The sequence below is a fragment of the Parus major genome, chromosome 7 (genome assembly GCF_001522545.3).
Source record: "Parus major isolate Abel chromosome 7, Parus_major1.1, whole genome shotgun sequence".
Lineage (NCBI taxonomy): Eukaryota > Metazoa > Chordata > Aves > Passeriformes > Paridae > Parus > Parus major.
Window position 1 is genome coordinate 23,827,924 of NC_031776.1, and position 18,907 is coordinate 23,846,830.

An 18,907-nucleotide genomic window follows, 5' to 3' on the forward strand; every position below is an offset into this window, starting at 1 on the left:
GAAAAAAAGAAATCCAGTAAATCAAGTTTCTGCAACTCTGACTTAAGGATATAAAGAGATGGAGGAATCATGACTTCTTTTGATTTGTTAATGCTTTAACAGCCATAAACATTGCTTAAATATTCACTTTGCATGTGTTTGGAATTTGCTTGTCTCTGAGTTAATTTTACTTTCTCAACTGATGCAAAAATCACACTAATTTCACTCCATTCCAAGCTTGAGCCAACCAATATGAGTCACAAGTCAGTGTCAGACAAACCAAGAACAAATCATTGCTCATACATTTGCTGTCACAGCCTGTCTACCTCAAGACCCAGAGAAAGAGAGGGACAGAAGGATCCTGAAGGGAGGATTCATATCGGAGGCAACCAGTGACATTGAGCCTTCATGCAATGCTGTGTCAGAGTCAGAACAGTGGAAAGAACTGTGAGTGAGTTACACAGAACTTCATATACAATTTTGGGAAAAAACCCCTATGCAGAAAGAATCATTGCCTCTCAGATAGTGCAGACTGTTTCAGGAGAGCAAAATTTCATAGGATGCATGGTAATCATTGGTTGATATAAGGAGAAGGACAGCAGCCACTGCTGAGAGTAAAAGCAAGCCAAGCCATAAAAAAAACTGGCAGGGAAACTTGTGGAAGCTGCAAAGAGGTCCTCAAGCCTGCAAGACAGAGCAGTAGAATGGCAAAGCGTGGGGAGTGCTGGGGCTGAGAGAATATTGACACAGGTAATCTGTGCAGTAGGACAGGGAAATAGAGGACAAACTTGCTGTATTATTAAATCCAAGAAAAGAAATTTAGATGATTCACAGAGCTCATATACAGATATGAAATGTACTTTTGGGCTGTGTACAAAAGGGGAAAGTACTATGATTCACACAGTTTAGGAGAGTTGCCTTCAGCTGCCTTGACTTGAAAAGTTTTAGAATGGGGCTGAGAACTTTGGAAACTAGTTGGAAAGTCTTCAGTTTTGAAGGTCTGAGATTATGCCAGTACTTCTGACCTTGCTTTTACCAAGCATCCCCTGCTGAGCAACTTCTAGCCTGGATCTTTAAAGTGTAAGAGTCATATAATTCCTGCTGCTCCTGATGAAGATATTCTGCTGCCTTTTCTGAAGGCAGCTTGCTGTCTCTGTCCTGTGGTTTCCAGTGACATATAGATAAATTGTTTGGTGCTGGGCTCTGCAATGGCCCAGAAGGTATAGACAGAGCCTACAGCAATTGCACTTGAGTACCTTCCCTCACTAATATGTGTACTTTCATTGCATGTCCAAAGTTAGGTGAAGCTGAGTTTGGCCCTTTGTAAACCACCTGGAAAACAATCATTCTTTCTTTGGAAAAAATCTTTCTTTTTATACACATGACTTTTCCCAGGCAGTTTCCTGTCTGTGAATTATCTCATAACTCTTCTGAGTGTTTGCCAAGGAGTGGCATGCCTTGAGACATTTTTACCTGCTTGTTTGTTCTTTCTGGACAGCTCCTATTAAATTAAACCATATATTCATTCATACAGACACCATCCCAGTAACTCAGGTCAATACACACTAGTCATAAATTATTACAGAATGGGTCCAAATCCATCACTCAGGCATCCATTGATTATCTATACAGCTACTCTCTGTAAGTGAACACTTTGTATGCAAGGTCACTGTAGAATCCAGCTATTTTTAAAAGGCCGTTAATAGCAACACGGAAACAGGCTTTGATTGAACTGGAAGTGTAATTTTCAATTAAGAGCCTTCACTCAGTCTTCCTTCCATTAGGGTCTAATTAGATTTCAGGAAGACACGAAGTTTCAGACGCTTCAGCCGTACAACCTCTCCATTAGCTGACACCATATGCTTTGTGGTTTCCTTTGTAAAGTCCAGATTAATTTTCCTACGTTAATTTTAACTCTGGCTGAGATGCTTCACCAGGGACCTGATTAATGGACTATCTGTAACCAGCCCATCCCTGCTTCTTTCTGCCATCAGTTTTACAGTAATGAGGTTAGTGAACGTCAGACTGAGAAGTTTTTTTCTCTACTACTCTGGGAAATGCATATATTTCATTTGGAGTGTGTGAAGAAAGGAACAGTCCCACCAGTTTGTCACCTGGATTAATTTGCTAGGTTACAGACCCTCTCCCAGTCTACTCCTTCCTGCATTGCTTTGTCTCTCTGTGACACCTAGAGTATCTACACAAACCATGGATCTGGAAATACAGCTTGGACAGTAATTTTAAAATAAATTTTCATGCTTGCTGGTCCAGCCTTTTCCAAATGCTTTGCTTGATCCAGAGACTGATAACTTGGTAGAGTGCCTCAAGTGTGAAGCCACAAATTTCACCTATTCTGATACTTTTTCAGCTGAAGCAAAATCATCTGGGACTGTGGTTGTTGATCCAAATTGAACAGGTTCTTGTTAGTACTCCCAAAAAATGTTGATTTGAGTAAAGGTTTATCATAGTAAAACAATGGACATTTGTGGTCGAACAAGCATTAGTTGGAGATCTCTCATGTTTGTTTGAGGACAAATTTCTTTTGGGCACACACCAGATATCTCAAATTAGATCTTTGGATGATGGTCTTTTTTTACACCTGTCAAACCGTGGGACTGGCACCACTGTTAAAACAGCTTTATTCTATGGGCATTCAGGTGTGCCAAGATATGGAAAAAGGGCGTGACATGGGCAGATGGGTGATAGGACACCCATCAAACAGGCAATCTTTGACAGATTGTGCAAGCAGTAGAACACATATAACACATTTCTTGCAGCTCTACTTGCTGTTTGTATTTCAGTCCAAATTGCACTAGCTCCTCAGCATAAACCTGAATGATTTGCCGTAAATAAAAAATTAAGTAAGGTAACTTTTGACTTAGAAATAATCAAATCCACCACTGAAGTATAATTTAGTAGAGTGATTTTCAGTCTGAGGAACTTGCCTATGACCCACAGGGAGAAGAGCTGCAGCAGGGCTCTGTCTGGGAGGTGCTGTTGTGCTTCCATAGCTTGTGTTGCTGTGAAAGACCATAAGATCACCCAGGCTGTGCATCAAGTCCATCTTTATGACATTCAGGACCTGAGCTCCTGCCTCAGACACACTTGGGAGATAAACACAGACCTTCTGTATTTAGGGGATTCCTCCCAATCTCCTTCTTATTTCTTTGTGTGGTTTTGGCTGCCAGGCTTTCCTTTAAAACAAGACGACGCAGTAATATCTTATTGACTAGGTTTTATAGGAAAAGAAAGAGTTGTAATAACTTTTTATTGACATTGTTCTTCCAGAGAGACATAGAAATAAATCACCAGCCTGCAGGAGTCAGAATTCTCTCATTCTATCTGGGGCTGCAATCCATGGGTTTTGCAGCAGGAGTTACCCAACATAGAATCATAAAATATTCTGAATTGAAAGGGACCCACAAGGATCATCTGGCTATTTGCTGTCAAAAAACTCCCTCATCAAATGTGGCCAAATGAGCCCAAAGAATGGAAAGGCTCTGGGTTTGCCACTGACAATAGGATAGACCAATGTTGCTTGAGAGCTGAGGCTCTCTGAGTGGCAACCAAGAAACTAAGAAAGGGTTAAGCAATGAGATATCCCACACAGAGAACATAAATACAATGTGAAACTTCATGATTTTTTTTCCATTTGATTTTAGCTCTTTGCAGTGTGAATCCTGTAAGGAATAAAGGAGCTGAGGGAGGGAAGAGCGGATTATATCTTTTGGGTATAAATCAGATAAAGAGAATGATTAACAAGTGTAGGATTTTGCTACAGTATTTTAAGAACTCTGTCAATAACCTCCCTCCTTCCTCCCTTTCTCAGACTCAAAGCAAGGGCCTAAAATTAGACAGCTGATTAAGGAGAGCTGCAGGGCGAACTAAATCCATCAATCTTGCTTGTAATGAGGAACATAGCTACATTTGTGCAATGATGAACCTCGAGGCCAGGGGTGGCTGCATACTGAATGTTTTCTGTATTGATCTTCCACTGCAGCCGTTACTTCCCAGCTTTTCTGAATGGCTGAATCTGATCACAGGAGCTCTCTGGGAAAGGAGGCTGCTGGGGACTGAAGTGGGAAAGTCTGTTGGGTTTTTTTCCAGGGTGAAAGAGACTGAGAAGCTTTCTAGACTCTAACTTGTTTGCCAGCAAAATGGGCTGTCTCATGCCCATTTTCCCTTTCACCTCTCGCCAAGAAATGTGTAGCAAAACCACACTGAAAGGTTCACCTTGCCCTAAAAAGACTTTCCTTACAGTTTTTTACCCTTAAAGACACATCTTATTGGTCTTTTTTAAAGACTAATGGCCCATTTCATGTGCCAGATGAAGAGCTTTTATTAGACAAAGAGTAAAGATGTGTCCTGCATCACAGGAGCAGAAATCCAACAGAGGGAGAAAAAGCCTGAACCTCCTATAAGCAAGAGAAAATAAACTAAACAATGTGATTTATATATGAAATTAAATCAAATGACAAACAAACTAAACCTATTCTGGTGTCTAGGTCAGCTCCAGAATTGCCCTTTCTCTTATAAACAGAAACCCCTTTACTAAACCTCTCCTTATGCTCTGATATGGCTCAGTCACATCTAGCAAAACATTTTTAGGAAAGGTCAGTGGACTCCTGGGATTAAGGATCATCCTAAAGGATGATTGGAAGGTAAAGTAAGTGCCAAAATATGGAGATGTAATCCTTTTAAGTATCCACTTCAGCTTCTGCCTTAACATCACAGACTTTCTTTGCTTGGAGTTTGTAGTTCCTGAGAGAACTTCCATCCTTCAAGATGAGCAATCCCTTCAGATTTAAATCAGAAGACCTACATTCATCTGCCCACATTCCTGGGTGGAGCAGGAAGCTGTAACAAAACAGGCAGTCCCATGATCACCCAAATAATGCTTAAGGAGAGAGCTGTAGGCTTATGCCACCTGTAGCCATTGTTCCCAGAATTAGACCCAATGTATTTATCTTGTCTGTTTTATCTTCTGTTCTGCTGTTTGTGCCGAGCAGCAGTCCCAGGAGACAACAGCACAAACACAGCTAGAGAAGAAGAATTTCTCAACCTTTTCTGAGGGCTGAGGACTCTGTGATACTGAAAAGTCATCTGAGAGGGGAAAGGTATGTAAGCTTGCTGCTGTCACTTGGTTATTCAGTTTTTCACTGTGCTTGGAAGATGCAGGGGAGGTAATCCAAGGAAAAAAGCTGCTCCTGGACATGAGTCCGACACAGTGGAACATCACAACATGCCAATAGACCCCAAGTGAGAAAACAGAAGATCTAGGCTAAGAAAGATACTTTTTCAAATTGCTATTTTTTTCAGAATATTTATGGTCACTTCAAATTCAAGGCTGAAAGCCACTGAAATCTCTGCTTTCTCCAAGAGAAAGGGTATCTACTTTCTTATGCTTTCAGGCTCTAGGTGTCAGAACCACATTCCCCCTGCTTGCTTGCTTCCTGCCACTCCCGACTCTTGTGGTTTAAATCAATGTTCCAGAGAGGAAATAGGGAGAATTTCTTTAAGATTAAAGGGCTGTGTGAAGAGTAGCAAGGGGAAAAAAAAAAAAAGATGTGTGCTTCAGTTTAGTGGTTAGTGATTTGTGTCCTTTTCACTCTTCTGTCACCAAAGGAAAGAGGAGGGAAAAAAAGAGGAGGAAGAGAAAAGCTAACGAGGGAGAAAGTGCACAGTTCTGTCAGTTTAGACTTAAAGCTTGTGGAAGGAATTTAGTATTCTGCACAATTGCTTCTTCTTCCTTCTTGCTGCAGTTGCTTCTCCACTTGCTAATTCATCTTAATTATAGAATATTTGGACAGCTCAGAGCAAAGTTCTCTGTTGACAGTGCTTGAACAAAAGAAAGTATTTGGGCTCATGAATAGGCACTGTGCTGAGGAACTCTAATTGGCTCGCTGGACTGACAGTGCCACAGATCACACAAGTGGGGCTGGTGGTGTGCCTGGATTTTGCACAGTTTTCCTTGATCTGTCTGGTCTCTCACTGTTCTCCCATATTCTCCTACTCTCTCTGTGTCCTTGTATCTTGCCCCTCCTACAGGGTGAAGTAACTGGGGTGAAAATCTTCAGGTACCTGGAGGGTTTTAACAGGATATTTAGAAAACAATGGAAGGTGTCTTATTCCTGAAGAAACCCATATGCAGCTGTGCTTGATCCTGGAAACAGGGTATTTACAGTAATATATTAATAATATTGATAGTTTTAGTAGCTTGATTGCTACAGAAATAAGGTCTCAAGTGAGATGTCATTGATGACTGGACAGCTAAATGATTTTCACCTGGGATCCACAAAGAAAGACCTGGGGGCCAAGTGGAGGGTCAGGCTCAGATCGCTATGGCTACAGAGCTGAGAAGGAGCAAAATCCAGTGCCAAGAGGCAATAGGGCTTCTCTTCACCTCAGCAGATGTTGTATCCCTTTGCTGTTGATGATGCTGTCTGCATAGGGCTGAGATGCCCTCTGCTTTGGGCTTGCCCATTTTCCTTGAAGCCACGTAGTTACCCTACAGATGAGTGGGAAATATTCTATTTTAAAGAGGTTATTATCTCCCAGGACAACCAAAGTGAAATTGCCACTCTCCTTGGAAATAAGCAGTGGTGCTTGAATGCCATGCTATTCTAATGCATCTCCTGCTGGGAGTGACCTTCCAGAAACTTCTTTTCTCTGCAAGAGATCTCGCCCCCAAAGCCATTCCATTTTCTCCTAGCTATCTATGCAGACCAGAAAGAAGGTTTTATTTTGGTATCTCTCTCTTTGCATTTTAGGCCAATTACCTTTTTTTTGTATGAAGAGCACAGGGAGGTCTCTTTCAGCATAAGAGGACGCCTCTAGGTGGTTTTGAATGGTAGAAAACAAATGACACAGTTTATTAAGGGGGAGAATATTTCAGATACAAGTGGTCTAAAACACAGTCTGCTGCTTTATGTTATAATATGGAAGAGTCTGTATTATAGTTTGTATATCACTCTCCATCTCTTTCCCAAGATCTTTGTGCTGATGTGAAAAAGATACACCTTTTTCAGTCATTATACACCTCAGAGACAGCTATGAAATGAAGTCTTTTCACTCTGCAGTGTCCAACTCTGTTGTTTCCTGTTTCTCCAGTGGGTTGGGCAGCTGGGAATGCTCCCCAGCATTCCTAGACACCCTCAGAGCAGGCAGAGGAAGGCCCTTCTTGACCTCTCCTAGTCACAGAGACACACCTGTGATAAAAAGTAAACCAGAGCAGAGGTGGGCCCTCTCACTGCTCTGTCACTTAGATAAGATGCCATTAATATTAATCCCTTTATCACTGAAACTGGAATTTTATTTTAGCAAACACAAAATCAGAAGCAGCTGAAGTTTCAAATCTCATGGAAAGTCTAAGGAAATTGAGCAACTTTAGGATCCCTTTGAAAATCCAGCCTATGAAAGCAAAAAGCAGTGCTATTAAATTGGGCAGTCTTTTTTGGCATTGCCAAAAAATAATGTAACTTATGCAGGAAATGTGGATAGAATCTTTTTTCTAGGACATAACTACATTCAAGGAGTACCAGCTTCTGTAATAAAAAATGCAGGAGGAAGGGACAGTGACACCTCACTTCACCCAGCTGCATGCTCAGGGCAGAATCAAGTTTACCCAAATCACTATTGAGAGATGTCAGTTTATTTTGGGCCTTGCCAGCTTTTTCCTGATGTCTCACTTAAAATCTCCTTGCCTGCTTTTAAGCCAATACCTTCTTATATCTAGAGTAGACATGTATTTATTTATTTATGACTCACTCTGCCGCTACCTTCAGTCCATGTAAAATCTGCTATTCTAATTCCCCTCTTTTTCAGTCATTGGAGACTTAAATCACTTAATTTCTGCCTAAATAAAGTCAGACTTTCTAGATATCTGCTGAGCCTTTTTGCTCTGCTGATAATTATTTTCAGTTAGCTAGATTACATGTTTCTCAAAGAATGGTTTCCAAACCTGGATGCAGCACTGCAGCAGGGCAGAGAAGGAACATTTCACACCTTTGTCCTACAGCAATCCTGTATTAACAAGTACATTAGCACTCAGTTTGATGCATTTTTTTTGTGTGTGTGCAACAACACAACAACAGGATCCCAGGGCTCCAAAGAGTTCTCTGAAATGCTGAGAACCAGGAGTGAACACAAGATGCAGTATTTAATTGTGTAAGTTATTTGTTTTTTCTTTTTGGGTTTTTTTGGGTTTTTTTCCTTTTTTTTTTATTTCTTTTTTTAAATCCTGAGTGAATGTCAGAGGAGCATACCTTTTTTGGTCATAATTCTTATGTTCTCATGAGAGACTGTGAGGAAAGGCAACTGGATGACTAGTTCAGGCCTGTTCTTATCTCTAGACCCAGCAGTAGTTCAAGTGCTGTCAACAAAGGACTTTATTATAATTGTGTATGTGCACATGCAGAAAGTGTGTTTGTGTGTGTGTGTGCGTAAAATGCAAAGGAAGAGTTCAATACTGTATGAGATAAGATCAGTATAGGTTATTAATACCTAAATAATACCTAAGTAGATAAAATATTTGAAAATACTATTATGAGTTGGGAATGGACATTACCTTGTAAAGGACTTTGAGCTTTATCTTATGTGACCCTTTCCATACTCAACCCAAGTCATCATTTGCCCATCTACAGGTTTGGAGGCTGGCAACCTCCCCACCAAGGGCTGATCTGCAGGCATGCAAATGCATGGGAACTCTTTAGTGAGTTAATAAAAGACATGCATATGTACAAATACGAATATATGGAAGTATATGAATGTGTATGAAATTTTGCTACGAGCTGACGTGTCTATAGATACTATTTTTTCCACTAATGTATAGACATGTTATAAAGCAGTAACAGGGCTGGCTACAAAGAGGTGTGAGTGGGAGAGTTAGCATGAGCAAGGTAATAGCCATTTTTCTATTTTCCATGTTATGATAGCTAAATACTGCTGTCTTGCTGGTATTAATAACAAATAAGCAATAGTGTTGCTTTGTATGCCACTGTTCTCATTAACCTTGGCTGCAGGATACCATAATGCAGGTCACTGTTAGAGCAGACCAGCAAGGAAAGATTTCAGTGATGTTTATGAGGTTCTGGGGGGATTGGTTTCACATGTTCCTGGTATAAGAGTTGCCAATGATGGTAGAACACTTTGATCCATCTTGAGAAGAAAGAGAGAATAGATAACAAAGAGAATAAGGAGAGGAAATGTCCTGAAAAGGAAAATACATATATAATCAAGTTTTGTTGAGATGGGTGGGGAGCCCAATAAAGCCTGTGCTGTCTGAGCCACAGATGATCTATGAGAGGCTGCAGAAAGAGGGAGGATGGGAGTGACCTCTGGAAACCCCAGTCAATGCAGTGGCTTAGCAGCAGCTCCTTTTCACCAGATTGCCTCAAGAACATTTTCCTACCTTGCCTTTTCTTTTCTTTGAATTGAGGCACTGTCAGGATTGCTTGTACTTTTTGTTTTCAGCTGTCACCCAGTCCCTCTGCAATCAGAATTGAATTTATCAGCCCTGTCATGAAGGTGCAGCCACTGAAATAACTGCAGATAGGAAAGGCTTTGAGTGCTGAGGCAAACAGCTCTGTCTGGATGGGTTCTCCTGAGAAACAGCATTCAGATACAGCCAGTAAGAATTAGGAAGCTGCTGAGCGGAATGGGATATTTTCTCAGGAAAATGCATCTATCTTGTTTGGCTTGGTTTGTGGCAGTTGGAAATGGATGGATGGATGGATGGATGGATGGATGGATGGATGGATGGATGGATGGACGGTGCTACATCCACTCTCCCTGTGATCTGGCTCAGCATAAAATTGGAGGGAAGTACCTGCTGCAATGGTTTACTGTGAAGGTTTTAGGTGTGCTAAAATATCTTTGGTGCCAGACTTTGGGCATTTCGTTATGCTGAGGAAACGTTTACATGCAGAACTCAAACCTGCTGGCTGGATTTTCAGGGAAGATGGCCACAGTAGCTGAAGAGGCTTCTTCACCTTGAGTATCCCCACTACTTTATGATTGTCTGTTTTTTTCTTTTTTAGCTTTAACATTTCAGCTCAGAAGAAAGCTTGCAACTGCCCTTTCTCTTTTGAAACTCTCACCAAGGAGGGAGGGCCAAATACCAGCCCCAGCCATGTTTGGTTGGTGGGTAAAGTGCAGTGATTAGAACACACACCTCCTGTTCTCCCTGCTGGTCTGGGCTTCTATGTCAACAGTACTCACTTATTGGCAGCGAAGCTCAGTGAGTTATTTATTAAGGTTTTTGTGGGGGAATGGCAAACTTCTTTTGAATGTCACTGCTGAAGGTTAGGAAATGGGAACAGGTGGCAAAACAACCCCCTGAATGTATTTATTGCATGACTTGGCTGAGAAGGAGCATCCCCAGCTTTACAGCTCTTGGAATAACCATGGCAGCTGCAGCTGACCTGCAGATGTTGGCCTCTCAGAGGGACCCACTGGCCACCTGCTCCAAGCTGCTTTTGCCAGGAGCTGGCTTGAAACAGAGATGCTGATGGCTCCAGTGGGATGGAGGCTTTCTCCTGATGGACACCTAACCAAATCCAGCTCAGCAGGGAGTGATCAGCAATTTGTGCTGCGCTCCAGTCAGATGGGTGCAAAGTTGTGAGTAACACTGATGATGCCAGTAGTTACTCAGAGGTAACTATGGAGCAGGGAAGCAAGCAGGGACCAGTCCTCTCTTTTTTCTCTGAAGTTGCACTGCTCAGGCAGGTGTGTGTGTGAAGGAGACTATTCTCCTATTCCTTCATCCTCACTCACTTAAAGCTTTTTGAGCTAAGGCTCAAAAAGTGCTGTACATTATACAAATAAGTAGTTGTGAAGAGATGTAAACAAAGCTAAGAAATACTTAACTGCAACAGCTTTTGGTCTTAAGATTTTTGGGGATACGACTGTCTTTTGCTGGTGGATAGACCAAGATGCAGCACTGATTAAACCTTCTGCAGGCACAGGACGCTTTCTGGTTCGCTCACTTTAATGTAATTAAAAAGATGCAAAAATATTTAATAAACTGTATGTATAAGTGTGTGCCTGAACAGCAATAAAAGGAAAGTTTTCCAGGACCCATTTGGTGAAAGCAGGGCACTTGAGCTGTGTCTCACAGATTATAAACCTATTACACATTTACTATTTTCCTCCTGGAATGAGCCCAGCTCTGTGAACCTCACGCTGTGCTGAGGGTCCCATTATGAACTATGTGAAACCAGCAAAATAAAACCGTCTTCAATCTTTGTGAATCTTCTTAGCCATGAAATGCCTTGCATTTACTGCATACTGTGGCAATAAATACAAGGGGAAGTGAAGGGATGCAGATTATTAAACTATACTCCTTAATGGATTTGATATCATCTAATGTCTAAGTCATGCAGCATTGCTGATATATGAACAGCACTTCTTGATACAGCAGAGCCCTTTAAATTGAGGTCTTGATGAAGGAAAAGTCCCTCTATGGTAATACCTATTCAGTGTCTGACAGCATAATGCCCCATTATAATGGTAGGACACACATCTTCCTTCCCTCTGTGGGACTGTGATTACCATCCTGGACTGAGCTGAAGTGGGCTTCAATATTATGGACACTGCTTTCTCCTTCTGTGTTTTTCGATTTTAAAATTGGAGTAATTTGTCGCAAATCTCTCCTACTCTTGCTGTCAGAATCCTCGCATCAGAAGAGTGGCTAATTGACAATAGAGCTGATCTAAAAAATAATAATAGAAATGGTAGTTGAAGAAGCCAGACAGTGTTTACCTTGTTTGGTTTAGAAGGAAAATTTTAAATATATTACAAAAAGAGAAAGTTGTAATGGTAAAATATTTCTCTGAAATAAATCTGAAGGGGTGTGAGTAATGAAAAGCATAACTGTCTTAAGAAATAAAGCAGGTAGTGGCTTAGCATTCCATGCTGAAACCCAGATGGAGAAGGACTGCCATGACTATGTGCTGCTTGCCCGCACTTGCCCTCTCCTCCAGGGCGGGCTCATGAGACTCAGGAAGCTTTTAAACATGGAAAAAAGACCTGGTGGGATGGTCATCTCCCTTTAAGCCTTGGGCATCTTCTCCTTGTCACTCTCACCCCATGGCAGAGCTGCTCCTTGCTAGCCTGCAGCCCTGGGCTGGTGACCCTGCACTGTGCCCACCCAGCCAGGTTACCTGCTTCTGCTCCCTGCCACCTTCCAGGCAAACAGCTGGGAGGCTTCTGACCTGATGGAGGTGCTCCTAAGCTCTTGCCCCCCTACCTCCCCCCACTTCTTGAAGGCTCCTTCTTGCTTCCTTGCTGCATCTGTCCTTCCCTTCCACCTTTACTGTACCTGCTTGTGCCATGGTTGCTTTCCTGAGGACAATGGATTGCTGAGCTGACTTGTGCTGTAGCAGCATCTTCTGCCTCAGCCTTGTGCTAGCATGGGGCTATGGACAGTCTGACAGGCTGCCTCTTTGCTGCCACTGCCTCTGGGGTCTCTCTGGGTTGTATTCCTTGGTGTGGTACAAACCAGTCTTCAAGATAACAGCAGAACGTCTTGGAGTTCCGGTTATAAACTTCCTGTGATGACCAGATGCTTTATTTTTATTCCCTCACCTCCCTCTCTTCTGCTGACATTTTTATGACTATTTATATACTTTCTGGAGAAAAAAGAAAAAGAAACTCAATAACATATTTTTCCTATACTTTTTTATTAGGCCAGTATTGAATTAAGGTATATTTATTTTTAGTAACAGTTATTTCTACTGTTCTTTTCCAGAACACAAGAGGCATCAGTAAGTAAGGCTGTACATCAGCCCATGACTGTATGTGCAAATATCACTGCTGCACAGAGCTCCCTCTCTTGCTTTCCTTTGTGCTGCGTGTCACCTTCACACCACTGCCACCAGCTCTCAATCACTCCCCTTGACGGAGGTCAAAGAGTACTTGCAAAGTCTTAAGTCTTCCTGGTGCCAGTCCAAGGGGCTGCTAGAGCACTTGAGACAGCCTTCCTCTCCATTTTTCAGCCTTCACAATGAAGGTTGTTTTTTTCTGACCTGGAGGCACTTATTATTTCTTTAGTGCTTTGCTAGCAATGGTGTCAGCTGGCAAATTGTCATGTCTCATTTAGGCTGATTTTGTCTGGACTTATTTCTTCATAGACTTTCAGCACAGCAAAATCTGAATGTAAGTTGCTACATGATTCCCTCATCCCTACCAAATTTTTGGTGGGAATATACTGGAATGGCTCCTAAATTCAACATCTCCACCATTACTGGCTTCTGACTCACAGCAAAGGACTCCTCATAATATATCAGATTAACAGCTAGAATGCTTTATGACATACTTATCTAAAGACTGTGGAAAACTCATTTAGCCTTTCTTGGCTTCCACTTGTCACTCATAAAATGGACATTGTGCTCTTCCTTTTTGGATAATCCACAAAGATTTTATGATGATTTCCTATCTACATGCTGTGCATTTCCTATGTAATTTGCAGGCTCTTTGGAACTAGGAGTACCTGGGGTTTCCCATGCAGTAATTTTGTGCAAATAGAATGACCAACTTTCTCTCTTAATCTCTGTGCAACATCCCATGATTTATCCTTTTGATTGGGGCGGGGGGGAGGGGGGGGAGGGGAGAAATAAAGTATTTAAAGAAGAATATTTTCTAAAAATTAGTGTATTTGGCATCAAGATAATTTCCCTCTGCAGCCATGAAGCCCCACCCAGGAATGGAGAATTCAGAGAACTGTGTGCCTGAGACATCCTACCCCATCTCCATGTCAGGCATGTACCCATCTTCTTGAGTAACCTGCTTACACCATCCAGCCTAGTGGCTTTGTTTGCATTGTTCTGGAAAAGTGACCTCCAGCATTTTGAAAGGCAGCAAGTTTGATAATTCCTTCCCAATGCTGGCATGATGTCAGTGCACACACTACCTGCTCCAGGTAATATACTCCAGCACATTTAAGATTTACTGGGACACTCACAGTCTGGGTGGCAGCTGGCTCTGACAGTAGAGCTGCCTCAGGGCTACCTTTAGCATGCAATGAAGACCACCCAGTAGCCACACAAGAAGGCACCACAGGGCACCTGAGCAGTTATCTCGAGCTGGCTCCATCTGTGTGAACCCCAACCACAGCCCTTCTGAGGGGGCCATTTCTCAATAATTTGGGTGGTGCTTGCCTTGGCATGAAGACGGACATTCATTAATTTCATTTGGGCAGGAAATCTATATTCTGTATTATTCTTGTGTTAATAATACAGAGGGCTAAATCAAAGGTGAATTGATTTCTTGAAGTTGAACATACTTTTGGCATTAGCACAAATACAGCCGCAGTCAAAGAGCAGATCTTTCAATTTAGCTCTTATGCTGTTGATGTAAATAAAACTGCTCATGAAGCAAATTGCAGCCAGTTATTGTCTGCACTCAGAACCATTATGTTCTTTGGAAATGATCATTTATGTTAGACAGTGGATTAAGTTTCTATGAAAGTGTGTAAGACAAATGCAAAACACAATTTACCTTGAAGGTCAACTGAATATTGGAAATGGCACTTACAGGTCATTATTATGCAGCTGAAACGATCCCAGGGAAAGGGCTTATATTTGTGAAATGATACAAAACCGGAGATTCTTGATTAGCTGAAAGAAACATGAGAAAAAAACACATGGACTATTAATCCACAAGGCCACAATGGGCAGGAGGTGAAGTTTCTGTATAATTATCCGGCTTGTGTGGGTAACACATGAGTATGGGAAAACATCCCTGTAAGGCATAGCGAGGAGAGGGAGAGATCTTCCCTTTGGTGCCTCATGTCAAGAGAAAGACTTAACTCCAATTTATGCACCATTAAGGTGGGAATTTGGGTAGGCAGAGCAGGAAGGCAACCCTGGACAGAGAGAATGGCATTTCTGGCAGAGCAGAGGACCCATCTGAGTATTTCTGTGCATGTTTTGGTCAGCAAACTTACTGTCATCTAAGGAAAATGATTAGCCACCCACCTTGAGGCACAACCTGTTCTTCCTCCTAGGAAGAATGAGTTACATATAACTACACCTTAAAGGCTGCTGTGAAATACTATAATTCTCCTCGGGCACAGCCTTTGTGCTGGTGCTTGTGGCATCACAGAAGTCCAGTCACCAAAGTTCTCTTTAGCTTTGAGTGCACAGTGCAGCAGGAACTGGGTTGCTGTGCCTCCAAACCTCTCTTGGAGACAGCCTGATGTCAGCTGGGGTTTAGGCTGCCAGCCCATTTTGTGCATCCTGGTAGTGGGGTGTCCTTGCAGTGAGGTGTTCTTGCAGGAAAGGCCCTGATCTGCACAGCCTGTGTGGCCTCAATCCCATAACATTGCTGCAGAGACAGAGGAGTATGGAGCTTGTCAGGTAAGTACCACATAGGAAGGCAGAGCCCCTCCACATGGCAGTGCAATTGTCCTTGGATCACATCCAGAGGTCCCAGCTCCTTTTAGGTTCACGAGCTGGATCACCTAAACCTAACTCTCACTGTCCCTTCCACATGGCTGAGCAGCAAAGAAAATAGAGCACAGCCTCACACTCTTGGGGATGACATCCCAAAAAGCTGATGTTGGCATAAGGAAGCTTGCAAATCCCCTTTCCAGAATACCATTGTGAATGATCCCAGATAATGCCCACAAAGATCTCTGCTGAGAGCTGCCTCTTGATGTGGGCACAGGGACCAATCCTCTGGCACAAATGGCTTGTACAGCCAGCACTCCCTGGGTGTGCAGCCTTTGGCTTAACAGCACAGGCTCCAGCAGGTACAGGAATGATTTTCAGCATTTATTGGAGATGCATGATGGCATTCTGTTCAGCAAAAATGGTGTGCTTATGAAGTGCTTTGCTGCTTTGGAGAGAAAGAAAAACTCCCACAGACTTGCCTCTATTGTCATTGGCTGATTGCAAGCTGTCTTGAACAACCATAAAAATCCCACAGGAAGCTGCTTTGTGCCTTTAAAGAGAGCAAAGAGAGTCCTGAAGGCTCTGAAACAGTGACTACTAATCCTGGAGTAGGCACCTCTAGAATATGGGAAATGGTGGACCTGGCTGTCAGAAGTAATCACCTGGAAGACATATCCCAGTGCCTTTTCCAGACTAATTGGATGAGATACTGCCATCATTTCCAGCACAGGTCTGATGTTTGATGGAAATAGCACAGCCATGACCTGTCAGTATTGCTGATCCCATGCTAATGGTTCATGGGAGAGAAAAGGGGCCATTAGTGTAGCTTTGATGTATAAAGCTGGCTTCTTTTACTTCCAAGCTTACAGCGGGAGGTAGGATGGGAATTGCCTTAAAACACTGCTGGATACTGAAATAATAAAAAAAAAAACCTGAGTAGATTATGAGTGAATGTCCTCTTCAATGGTGCTCTCCCTAATGAAATACAGCTCTCTCACCTCTGTCATATGCTCCCGTTTTCTGTGTGGTAACATCAGACAATCAATCTCGTCCCATCAGCTTCAGCAGTATGCAACTCCCCCAGCTCGCTGGGGAAAGACTCCTTTTTTTTATTTCCTCTTTAATTAAGCTCTGTGGCATGCTGCTTTGCTTGCAAGACTCTAAGATGTATGTGTGTTGCTTCAAACAAACCATTGGAGGGAAGAGCATTAAAGATAGCCCTCTCTAACAGTGAGTGGTCCAGAGCCACAGGTAAATGAAGGCACAGGCAGCAGCATCAGCAACAAAAGGAGGTAATGATATGCAATTACTAGATTTGCAAACACTCTCCTGGGATCAGGATCTGCTGGGATCAGGACATCTAAACACACTATGCCAGGCTGCCAAAATGTTGAAAACAATTTTTTACAAATGCAAAGCAAGTGGGCACTTAGTAGCAGCACACATGATATGGCAGTGTCTTTGAATAGTATGAATGGCTCTGTCAAGAAAGTAAGAGACAGGAAAAGATAAATGTTTTTCATCCAGTTTTACTATTGTCTGCATCATTGCTCCTACAGTGTAGTCAGAGGTGATTTTAAACTGTTGTGAACAGGTAAAATTCAACCCATTTAAGTACACATTCATCAGGCAGCTGCCTGATAATCCAGGTCTCTAGAGATGCGAGCTGGCCCTTAACCATTCCTCTCATTGCTTGGAGTCATTGCCCAGCCCATGAACTTGCTCTTATTATTCAAAGGAGTTTGTGCCCCATTACTGCCAGCTTAAGCCTGTCCATTCAATAAAGGTGGCTGGTTGCCCTCTCTCAAACAGTTCACCTCATCCTTGAAATGCTTCTCCTTTCCATGTACTGTTGTGCTCTCCAGCCACTGCCTGGGCATTCATCTTTGACTACAGCCCATGTTTTTGTCCCCTGAATCTGGGTCATTGTTAGAGATGCTGGCAGACATAACTACCCACTGAGACTTCAGAGTGGTATCTATATTTAGAACCTGACACATTCCTGGTGGGGTAAATAGGGTTACACAATAATAAAATTGAAGCAGAGGTTAAAGATGAGGTGCAATGTGTTTGGCCTTCCTGATCACATGCCCTGGGCCATTTATTGATTCACCTTTGGCAATGCATAGGGACTCTTGTGACACACAAGATCCTGAACATCAACCCAGAAAGATTAGCACCATTACAGAGAAATTGTCATCTAAATAACAAGCAAGCAAATTTACAAATGTCAGAGCTCAGGAGCTGGGTCCTTGGTTGTTTTCCACTTAGATTTCACTCTGTTCATAATGTACCTGTGCTAGAGACACTGTACTTTCCTCAAAAGGACACGTGGGAACTTCTGCCCAATTGCCTATTTTCATCCCATTAGGAACTCAGTGTTGCTAGGATCTTTATCCTTCTCTAAATTTGCTTGAAACTGGTGAAAAAATATAAACAATCTGCTGTGGAAGGGCCAAGTAGCACAGCCAATGTAGTGACTACATTAATACTGTTTCATTAGAAGACTAGGCTAAACAACATGGAATAAATTACTATTTTAATCCTCGTGTTTTTCTGGTGAGGAATGTAAGTAAAGAGCAGTGCAATAAAGTACTTTGAAGGATTTGAAACATAAAAAGCATCTTGCCCTGTGAATTCTCCTGTTACTAGGCTGTTTATGAAAATCTTTTTGCACAAGAAGGTGTCTGGTGGCTTCAGATTAGATTATACATACCTGTTAGGAATAAAGCAGAAGGGGATTCTGATAAAAAGACCAAAGGCATAACCCATAAATCAAGAAGCAAAACAAAAATGGAACCTGCTGCTGATGGAATTTCCATTGATTTATTTGAACAGCCCCAGTATGAATAATAACTTAATCTGTCTCAAGACTCTCTCCCCACAGCACACTGATTTACAGCAGCCATCCATCTCTTTTCATAATTAGCAGTCTCTGACAGTATTTATTCTTCTCTGCCCACCTTCATTACCATTAAAATTTAGGCTTTCTCCCTGCTCTGGAGCAGCCAGCATTTGTACTGCCTGGTGCACTGGGATTAGTCAACAATTTGATTTGTAGAGGTGTTTTCTTATGCCATAGCTCCTTTCCACTGGCAGGTAGAGTCTTCTGCTTGCAGGAGGAAACTTTTCCAGGAATTCAGCAGAAATCAACACAGCTGTGGCATTGGTTAACAAAAAAAGGAGTGGAGCTGTAGTGCTGAAAGTCAAAGTGTGGAGCAAACAAGCCTCTGCCCCTTAAGCTGCTCAACAGAAACAAAAAGACCCAGGCTGGCCAAAGCATCAGTTAACAGAGTAAATAAATCAGGCTCCTTTCTTATAGGTGATTTTGAGAACCCGTATTGTCTAATACACTGCAAAAGCAGATAAAAATATTATTGATGCATAAAAAGCATAAATGAAGATGTATCCTTTAAATTCCAAAAATATATCTTAAATAGCTGAATGTAAGGTCAAAAGGTAATTTTCTGTTTCAGCATAATTACATTGATGACGTGTGATCACTGGATAGTGTGATCCCAGAGCTGATTTGGTAA